Genomic DNA, 9,602 nt, shown 5'->3' with positions numbered 1-9,602 from the left:
AGCCACATGCCCCCCAAGCCCCTGGAGCCCCGCCCACCTGTGAGCCTCCACGTGGCCGCCGGCCTCTCTCCGCCTTGCTCCGGGCTCACAGGCCCCTGCTGCAATGCTCACCGCGGAGCCGCCTGCCTGGGCTGTGTCCTCTGAAGGGATTCCTCCGTTTCTCAGTCTCATCGATCGCCACGAATGTCATCACATTCACGTGCGTGTGTATGTACTGGCTTCCCAGTGCTATGGAAACAAGTGACCACACTCTTGGTGACACAGAAATGTGTTCTCTCATGGTTATGCAGAGCAGAGATCCAAGAAAAGTGTCCTGGGGCCACAGTCAAGGTGTCAGCCGTCAGGGCCACATTCCTCTGGAGGTTCTAGAGGAGAATCTTGTTCTTTTTTTTTTTTTTTTTTAAACAAATGCATTGTTTTTGTTTATTTGGAAAACTTTCTCACTCACTCTTTTTTTTCTTTTTGCTGCCCTCCACTCTATTTTTTTTTTTTTTTTTTTTTTTGCTGCCCCAGGTCTTGGTTGCGGCATGCCGGCTCCTTTAGTCACAGCCTGTGGGATCTAGTTCCATGACCAGGGATTGAACCCGGGCCCCCTGCATTGGGAGCACAGAGTCTCAGCCACTGGACCACCAGGGAAGTCCCTGGAAAAATTTTTTAAAGCAGGTATTTATCACTTTTCCATTTATGTTCTTTTCTTATTTTTTAAAATTTATTTTTTTAAAATATATTTGATGAGCCACCAATGAAGCCCAAAGGCAAGGGAAGTATAGTTGATTTACATGTTAATTTCTGCTTTCAGCAAAGGGATTCGGTTATATATGATTCTTTTCCATCTTCTTTTCCACTAGCTTTATCACAGGGTATTGAATGTAGTTCCCTGTGCTGTACAGTAGGACCCTGTTGTTTATCTGCTGATACCTGCATCTGCTGATCCCAAACTCTAGCCCATCCCTCCTCCACCCCGCCTCTCCCCTTGGCAGCCACAAGTCTGTTCTCTGTGTCTATGAATGTGTTTCTGTTTCAGTGATAAGTTCATTTGTGTCATAGTTTAGATTCTATGTATAAGTGATATCACATGGTATTCGTCTTTCTCTTTCCTACTTACTTCATACTGTTTGTGGCGTTCTCAAGGCAAGAATCCTGAAGTGGTTTGCCATTCCCTTCTCCAGTGGACCGCGTTTTGTCAGAACTCTCCACCGTGGCCCGTCCGTCTTCACTTGGTGGGATAATCTCTAGGTCCACTCATGTTGCCGCAGATGGCAGTGTTTCATTCTAGGAGACTCTCTTCTTGCCTCTTCCACTTCTGATGGGTACTGGCATTCCTTGGCTTGTGGACATATCACTCCAGTCTTCAAGGCCAGCGTCTCTCTGTGCCATCATATTACTTCCTCTTTTACAGCGTCAGAATCTCCCTCTCCTTCTGTCTTAGAAGAAAACATGTGAATGCACTTGGGATCCACTCTAATAATCCAACATAATCTCCCCATCTCAACACCATTAACTTAATCACATCCACAAAGATACTCTTTCCATGTTAACATTTACATGGAGAATTTACATTTAATCTTTCCATGTGACATTTACATGGAGAATTCTGCATGGGGAAGGAGGTTGAGCCTAATTATCTCTAAGGATTCCTCGGAAAATTCTATGAAAGAATGAGCCCATTAAAAAAGGAACGTACAGAGAGGGAAATGAGGAAAGACACTCCACTGCTTTGCCATATAGTTTGGTCTAAGGATTAGGAACTGATATCTTTGGGGGGCCATTATTCAACCTCCTACAATTTCTGTTTCCCTCCACTTGCTCAGTGGAAGAAATCTACTATATCCTACATACCTAGAACATAGCAGGTACTCAATCGTCATTTATTAAATCAATAAATAAATTAATATAGCCAAGTGTATTTTATTCTTAAAAGTATTTTTCATTATATGTTCATCATTTAAAAATAACCCACCATATGATTCCAACTTCTATAACAATAAAATAGCTTTGATATAACAGTCACATAAATGAAAACATGATTTAATGAAATGGCATTTTATGAGCTTTAGGCAAGCAAACGTTTGAATTATCTTGTTTAAATTAAATGGCTCTTTTGTGTTCAGTAGTAAGCATCACTAAGTGTGTCTATCTTGCTAATACAGTGGCATCATTATATTCTGAATTATACAATTTAATTACATGTAACTTGAAATTTAAACTGAAACATTGTTGAGACATAAGCCTGACCTTCACTTCCATTCATTCCTGTTTTTTTCCAAATTATGTGACACTGAGAAACGGTTAACAAAATCTTAGTTTTTCAGTTGCTTAAAGAAACCGCAAGGAATGGACAACTCTGGTTCTCAGCCTGGCTTTGCCACTTATAGGCTGCATAACCCTGGGCAAGATATTCAAGCAGCTAAGATACTCAGACCTCACTCTGTAAAAGGCAGCTCTTGAGAAGCCTGAGATGAGGTAAGATAAGCACCTCAAATATGCCTGTTCACTGTCAGCCGGTACCAGCTCCCTCTTCCTCCATCCTTTCGCTCAAACAAGCCAGAAAAAAATAACTTAGATCTGATAAATAACTCTTCAAACCCACGCCACCGTACGTAAACATACTGGCTTAAAATATATAGGTGGCACACACTGCATGAAGTCCGGACCACCCCAGCCTGAGCTGTGCTCTATGACTTTGCTGTTGTGTTGGGCACTGCGCCTAGCTGCTCCGTGAAACTTGACTCCTCCCCCGGGGGACCAGAGCTCCTGACTGGCTTGTTGGTTTGGGCTTCCCTTGTATGTAGTTCAGCTGGTAAAGAATCTGCCTGCAATGAGGGAGACCTGGGTTCGATCCCTGGGTTGGGAAGATCCTCTGGAGAAGGGAACGGCTACCCACTCCAGTGTTCTGGCCTGGAGAATTCCATTGACTGTTTACCATGGGGTCACAGAGTCAGACACGGGTGAGCGACTTTCACTTTCGCTACTTTCACTTTCCAGGGGACCAGGGTCCAGGAGTGAGAAGGAGTGAAGCTGAGCCCTTTTCAAAGGCTCAGAGAACGTGCTCCTTTAGGCATCTGGTGGTTAATAGAAGCGTCATACTACAAACCCCCTCCATGGACCACAACTTGGTCATGGTGAATGGAAGGACTGATGTTTGGGCCACCTGATGTGAAGAGCCAGCTCATTGGGAAAGACCCTGATGCTGGGAAAGATTGAGGGCAAGAGGAGAAGGAGGAGACGGAGGATGAGATGGTTGGATGACATCATCGACTCAATGGACATGAGTGTGAGCAAACTCCGGGAGATGGTGAAGGACAGGGAAGCCTGGTGTGCTGCAGTCCATGGGGTCACAGAGTCAGACATGACTTAGTGACTGAACAACAACCAGCAAATCAGGCTGGGTTGGCTGGCAGAGGGAAGGGGGAGCGGGATTTGCCATCAGAACCGTCCCTTGGTTCTCTGAGAGAGAGAGAGAGAAGGGGACTGAAGCAGGGTGATGGCCAGGTTTTCTTCAAGGAGAAACAGACTACATAACCGCGTATGTTTTTTTGGAACTTAAAAAAAAGGGGGCCAGTTTACCAACCTGAGAGGGGTGTCAGAAGTCACAGAATATATGTCAAAGCAGAGTGGAGTGTTTTTCTTCCTTTCCCCTCTGTACTTCCTTTTTTTATGGGCTCACCATTTCAGAGAATTTGAGTTTCAGAAGAGTCTTTAGAGATAATTAGGCTCGACCTCCTTCCCCAAGCAGAAATCTCCTTTATGATGTTCACAACAGATGGCCATCCTTTGTCATGTTGCTTTTGTTATGATTTATTTTCTTAAGTAATCAGTTTTTATAGAACACCATTAAGTTAAGGAGTTTGTTTCTCAAGTCCCCATGAAATGCCTCTCTCTTTACAATGTGTGTGTGTGTGTGTGTGTGTGTGTGTCCGTCCCATATCCCATTCCACCCTGGGACTTTCTGACCCTGGTGGCCCTAACTATTAGTAGGGGCAGGAAAGGGAAAAACGACTTGACTTTTCAGGCATAACTCTTGGACTGGATTTAGTGCCAGGGGATGGGAAGGGCAGGAATAATTTTTTAAAATATCTCCTAGCTTGAGAAACATCTTTCTGACCCTTAGTGTTATTTTTTTCCCAAATAGTGCCAATCAAGATTTAATCCTTCTTCAAGTAACCAGGTCCAAAGAAAATTTTTATTTATGTTTTTGTTTCATTTTTCAGCTGTGCCATCCAGGTTACAGGATCTTAGTTCCCAGACCAGGGATTGAACCTGATCCCTAGGCACATGGAGTCCTAACCACTAGTGTGTGTGTGTGTGTGTGTGTGTGTGTGTGTGTTCAGTCACCCAGTAGTGTCTGACTTTTTACAACCCATGGACTATAGCCCGCCAGGCTCTCTGTCCGTGAAGTTTTCCAGGCAAGAATATTGGAATGGGTTGCCATTTCCTCCTCCAGGGGATCTTGCTGAGTCAGGGATCGAACCCACATCTCCTGTGTCTCCGGCATTAGCAGGCAGGTTCTTTACCACTATGCCACCTGGAAAGCCCCCCAACCACTGGACAGCCAGTGAAATCCCCAAAGAAAAATTCTATAGATACAAAAAAGCATGCAAAAAGATAATAAACATTTGAGAGTCCTAGGATTATGCTGCTGCTTCAGTTTTCATATCCTGCTCTTTTCATGTTGTGTTGTTGACATGTCCTGTATCATTATATGTTCCCCTGCAGCCTAACTCCTAATTATGTGTCGTGTTCTGTTGTCTGGCTAGATTTATTTACTTGTCCAGCCCCTTCTAGTTCCTCTCACGTCTTGCCTCCTTATGCTGGTCAGGGAAGCTGCCTCTGGCATAAGCCCTTCTTAATCTCCCTTGACTTCTGTCCAGACACATAAATGCTCGTCCCAGCGTATCTGGATGGCGTGATACAATTACAGTGTGTTTCTGGGGAGTCATCACAGTGGTGCTGTGAGAAGGACAGCCAGAGCCAGAGATTCTAACGTTACAGAATCTTGAATCCACCTGGAGCTGATGGGCTTACTTACTTGGATTATTCACTCCTGTAAGTAGACACACACACACACACACACACACACACACACACACACAGAGTCCAACTCCTTAGAAGAACTCGTGGGCCAATAGGATTCAACCTGCTGGTTTGACTTCTGAGTTTCCAATTCTCTGTCTCATACGGTGCTGCCTGAACAGCTGTTTTTAAGGACAGCCTTGGCCCGTGGTCCTTGACCTTGTTCTACTAACTTCCACCTCCTCCTGCCGTAGATCCACAGCCTGGACACTGGCAAGGTCTTACTTCCTCCCACGTCCTCTGCTGTATGTAACCGCCGTCTTCACTGTGGTGTCCTTGGAGGGCAGACTGAGCTGTCACATAAAAGAATGCCCTCTTCTCGGCATTGAGCTCAGTCCCCTGGACCTTAAGCAGTGCTGCGTATGCCCTGGCTCTCCAGTGGTATTGGCAGTGATGCGGCTTTACCTCTCTGTGGCTTTAGAGGCAGTAGAGAAAAACACCCAAGAGAGGACGCCAAAGGCAGACACGTGTGGTGCCTCATGGTAGCTGCTGGAGTCGGCTGTCACCCGCTTTCTCCCAGTACAGACTTTGCCTCCAAGCTGCAGAAATGGCCCTGTGCCCCCCACCCCCTCCCTGGATACAACACTCAGCCTAGGCTTGGATCTGAGACCCATACAGAGTTAATCAGAGGCTGTCCCTGGGGTTGGGAGACCTGGGTTCTATCTCTGGGTGGGGAGGATCCCCTGGAGGAGGGCATGGCACCCCACTCCAGTCTTCTTGCCTGGAGAATCCCATGGACAGAGGCGCCTGATGGACTGCAGTCCGCAGGGCCACAGAGTCAGACGTGACTGAGCAACTAAGCACACACATAAATCCGTGGGGTTGACTCACATAGCTCTGTTCTGGGCCATGCAGATGAGGAGAAAAAATGAGGCCATACATAAAGAGGGCAAAGACAGCAGAAATGAGAGAATGAGAGCAGCGAAGAGAAGAAGTGTCGTGGAGGCGCTGAGCGTTGGTTTGGTCCTTTAGGTCCGGCCGCCTCCACTACTACTTCAGTTACATGAAAATCCTCAGCATCCTCCTTGTTTCTTCCTGACTTGCAAGAAAGATGGTTCATTGTACATGTGTTCCATGCAGCCACAGCTGAGAATGGTCCAGAATGTCAATAGTTCCAGGGTAAAGGACCAAAAGGGACTGCTTTGATATGAGCAAGGTGGGTCTCTCAAAGGCAGTTGAGGCCATCAAAATAGCTCCAGATGTTCCAAACTCATTGAGACAAGTTCTAGACTGTAGGCATGCATGTGTGCATGCCAAGTCACTTCAGTCTTTTCCGACTCTTTGGGACCTCATGCACTGTAGCCTGTCACAATCCTCTGTCCACAGGATTCTCCAGGCAAGAATACTGGAGTGGGTAGCCATTTCCTTCTCCAGGGGATCTTCCTGACCCAGGGATTGAACCCGGGTCTCCTGCATTGCAGGCAGATTCTTCACTGTCTGAGACATCAGGGGAGCCCCATAATCCAACAGTTCATACCAGCATCCCTGGCCTCTGGCTTCCCTTGTTTCTGCTCGAGTGGCTTCCGTGGGTATAAAGTCTCCTTGGCCCCCTGCCTCATCTTTCTTCTTTGGCACTTCAGCTTGTGTGTTTGCTTCTTCCTCTGCTTCGCTCTCATGACGTGGAGGTTTCTCAGAAGATGGTGCTAAGGCTTAGAGCCTCCGCCTCCTTCTTAACAACGGGAGTCAATTATTCTCTTGTATAGGCCAGTTTTTGACGGCCTCTGACACATGGCCAAGCTGGCCCCGGCTAATGCACATTCTGGTGCCAGCAGGTGCCAGTTTGATTTGTGAATACAGATGAGACACCCTCTAGGGACTTCTGGAGATGGCAGTAGGATACTTTGAGAAAGAACCATTTCCTGCAGGCAAGCAGGATGAGGTCTCCTGCAATAAGAATTTGGATTCTGAAAGGGAAATATGACCTTGCTTTGTAATCACAGGCTATTGTGCATGCATGCATGCTCAGTCATGTCTGACTCTTTGTGATTCCATGGACTGCGGCCTGCCAGGCTCCTCTGTCCATGGAATTTTCCAGGCAAGAATACTGGATTGGGCTGCCATGCTCTTCTCCAGGGGATCTGCCCGACCCAGGGATCAAACCTGTGTCTCTTGCATTGGCAGGCAGATTCTTTACCACTGTGCCTCCTGGGAAGCCCCACAGGCCAAGGAAGCCAGGAATATCCTCACAAAGTCATGCAAACCTCTTAGCCAAACTGGTGCCTGCTGGATCTTGGCCACTTGCCTGGCACTCTAGGATCTCAGAAAAGATCAGACACAAGTCTGAAATGTAGCTGTGGTGGTCACTTGGGTTCTAACTGGACGCCCTCCACTTCATTCAACAGTCTACAGAGAGGGACTTTCAAGGTAGGATTGTGAGGTTTTAATGGTAAGATCGGTGTAAAGAGGTGCTTCCCAGGTGGCTCAGTGGTAAAGAATTTGCCTGCAAATGCAGGAGACATGGTTTTGATCCCTAAGTTGAGAAGATCCCCTGGAGAAGGGCATGGCAACCCCTCTAGTATTTTTGTCTGGGAAACACCATGGACAGGGGAGCCTGGCGGGCTTCAGAGTCGCAAAGAGTCAGATACAACTGAGCGACTAAACAACAGCAATGTAGAGAGAGGAGGTCGCAGTGATTTAGTCAGTTGTGTCCGACTCTGGAGACCCTGTGGACTCCAGCCCTCCAGACTCCTCTGTCCTGGGATTTTCCAGGCAAGAATACTGGAGAGGGTGCCAGTTCCTCCTCCAGGAGAGAGAGGGGGAGGAGGAATAATCAAGGGTAATGTCAAGGTTTAAGGTTGGGGAGGCAGGTTTTGGTGATGCCACTAACCTAGATTAAAAAAGTTATTGAGGACTGGGGACTTCCCTGGTGGTCCAGTGGCTAAGACTTCTCACTCCCATTGCAGGGGGCCTGGGTTAGATGCCTGGCAGGGGATTAGATCCCACATGCCGCAACTAAGAGTTTGCCTGCCACAACTAAGACCCTGCACGCTACAATTAAGACCCTGCGTGCTACAACTAAGACCCTGCATGCTACAACTAAGACCCAGCATGGCCAATGTTAAAAGAAAATGTCGAGGGAGACCGGGCACATGGCAGAGATCAATTCAAAGCTGGACACATTACAAGGGCAGAGCATGCCGGACACAGAGATGCAGGGTGTCAGCTGTTGAAGCGGGTGCTTGGAAAGCAGATCTAGAACTCAGGGAGAGAGAGCTCCCAGCTGGCACTTAAGAGCTAGAGGTCACAGACATATAGATGGGCTTGAAACCTTAGCGACTAAATTACATTACTTAAGCTGATGGCTGCGGTAGTTTCCTAGGTTTACTGTAACAAATTATCACAGACTGGGTGGCATAAAGAGGTGGACACTACCCCCCCCCCCCCCCCCCACAGTTCAGGAGGCTAGAAGTCTGAAATCAAGCTGTTACCAGGGCCATGTTCCCTCTGAGAACTCCTGAATTCTTCCATGCTGCTTCCTACCTTCTGATAGCTGCTGTACTAAAAAAAAAACAAAAAAACTCAACAAACTAAATTTTAAAGACCTTTATTGACTGTAGTCAATGATTCAAGAACTGAGCAGCACCCCAGAAAGGAGCTCTGAGGAGCTGTACAAAATAGAAGACTCACAGGCAGAAGGATGTGGGAACAAGGAGGTTATACTAGACAAAGAAGCAGCAGGCCATTGCAAGGTTACTGTCCTTTAGGGGAAGGCACGTGTCTATGTAGCAGAAGACCTCACTAGAGTGAACAGCTGATTCCTGATTGGTTTAAAATTCCATCTCTGGAAGAGGCTGAAACTATAATTAAGTATTAGATCTCAGTTTAGTGACATGGAGTTGAGCATAAGTGACTCCATTTTGGGCCTGTTGTTTTAACACTGGCAATGTTGGCGTTCCTTGGCTTGCAGTGGCCTTGCTGCAATCCCTGCCTCTATTTGTCATGTGGCCTTCTTCCTTTTGTGTCTTTGTGGGTTGTCTCCTTGTCTATAAGGACATAATCATACTGAATTTAAGATCCTTCCTAGTCAACTGAAAAAAAATGTACAACCTAAAAGCTGCAAATTATATGTTATTTGGGGACCATACTGAGGACTATAGCTTGGGAGACAGCCTCTCAGACAGCTGTAAGGAACTGCTCCCCAGAGGTAAGGAAGGAGCCAGGATATATAGGAATATTTGCCGGAAAAAAAACCTGTAGTTGGACATTAAAAGATTAATGCTAGTTGCAAAAAAACAGACATCTCAAATTAATGGTTTGAGTGCTTTTCTGTGTGTGGGAAGATGCAAGAGTCTGTGTTCACTGAAATTATTCCTTTGATATGCATCTTAACTCTCTAGGGCCAGTATCCTGTTTTTCTCCATCCTGAATTCCCCTCAGGGTGCACCATCTGGCCATCAGCAGTGGCTGATGGCTTGGGGCAGGCAACATTCTTGGCCCACAACCTTATCTTAACTTCCTTTGCAGAAGTCAGTGGCAACTCACTTGCCTGGTGAATTCCATGGACAGAGGAGCCTGGCAGGCTGCAGTCC

The 9,602-nt window shown here is 46.7% G+C and overlaps 1 long non-coding RNA gene across 1 annotated transcript; it reads left to right on the top strand.

The window, feature by feature from the left end:
* Positions 1 to 601: 601 nt before the first annotated feature.
* LOC123328921 lies at positions 602 to 3,248 on the top strand. Its single transcript, XR_006543923.1, has 3 exons — positions 602 to 663; positions 2,305 to 2,463; positions 2,986 to 3,248. It is a non-coding gene; the product is annotated as an uncharacterized LOC123328921 (long non-coding RNA).
* The last annotated feature ends 6,354 nt before the right edge of the window (positions 3,249 to 9,602 follow it).

This window comes from Bubalus bubalis, chromosome 13 (assembly GCF_019923935.1).
Source record: "Bubalus bubalis isolate 160015118507 breed Murrah chromosome 13, NDDB_SH_1, whole genome shotgun sequence".
In the NCBI taxonomy this organism is placed as follows: domain Eukaryota; kingdom Metazoa; phylum Chordata; class Mammalia; order Artiodactyla; family Bovidae; genus Bubalus; species Bubalus bubalis.
This window is presented reverse-complemented; position numbering and strand designations above follow the sequence as displayed.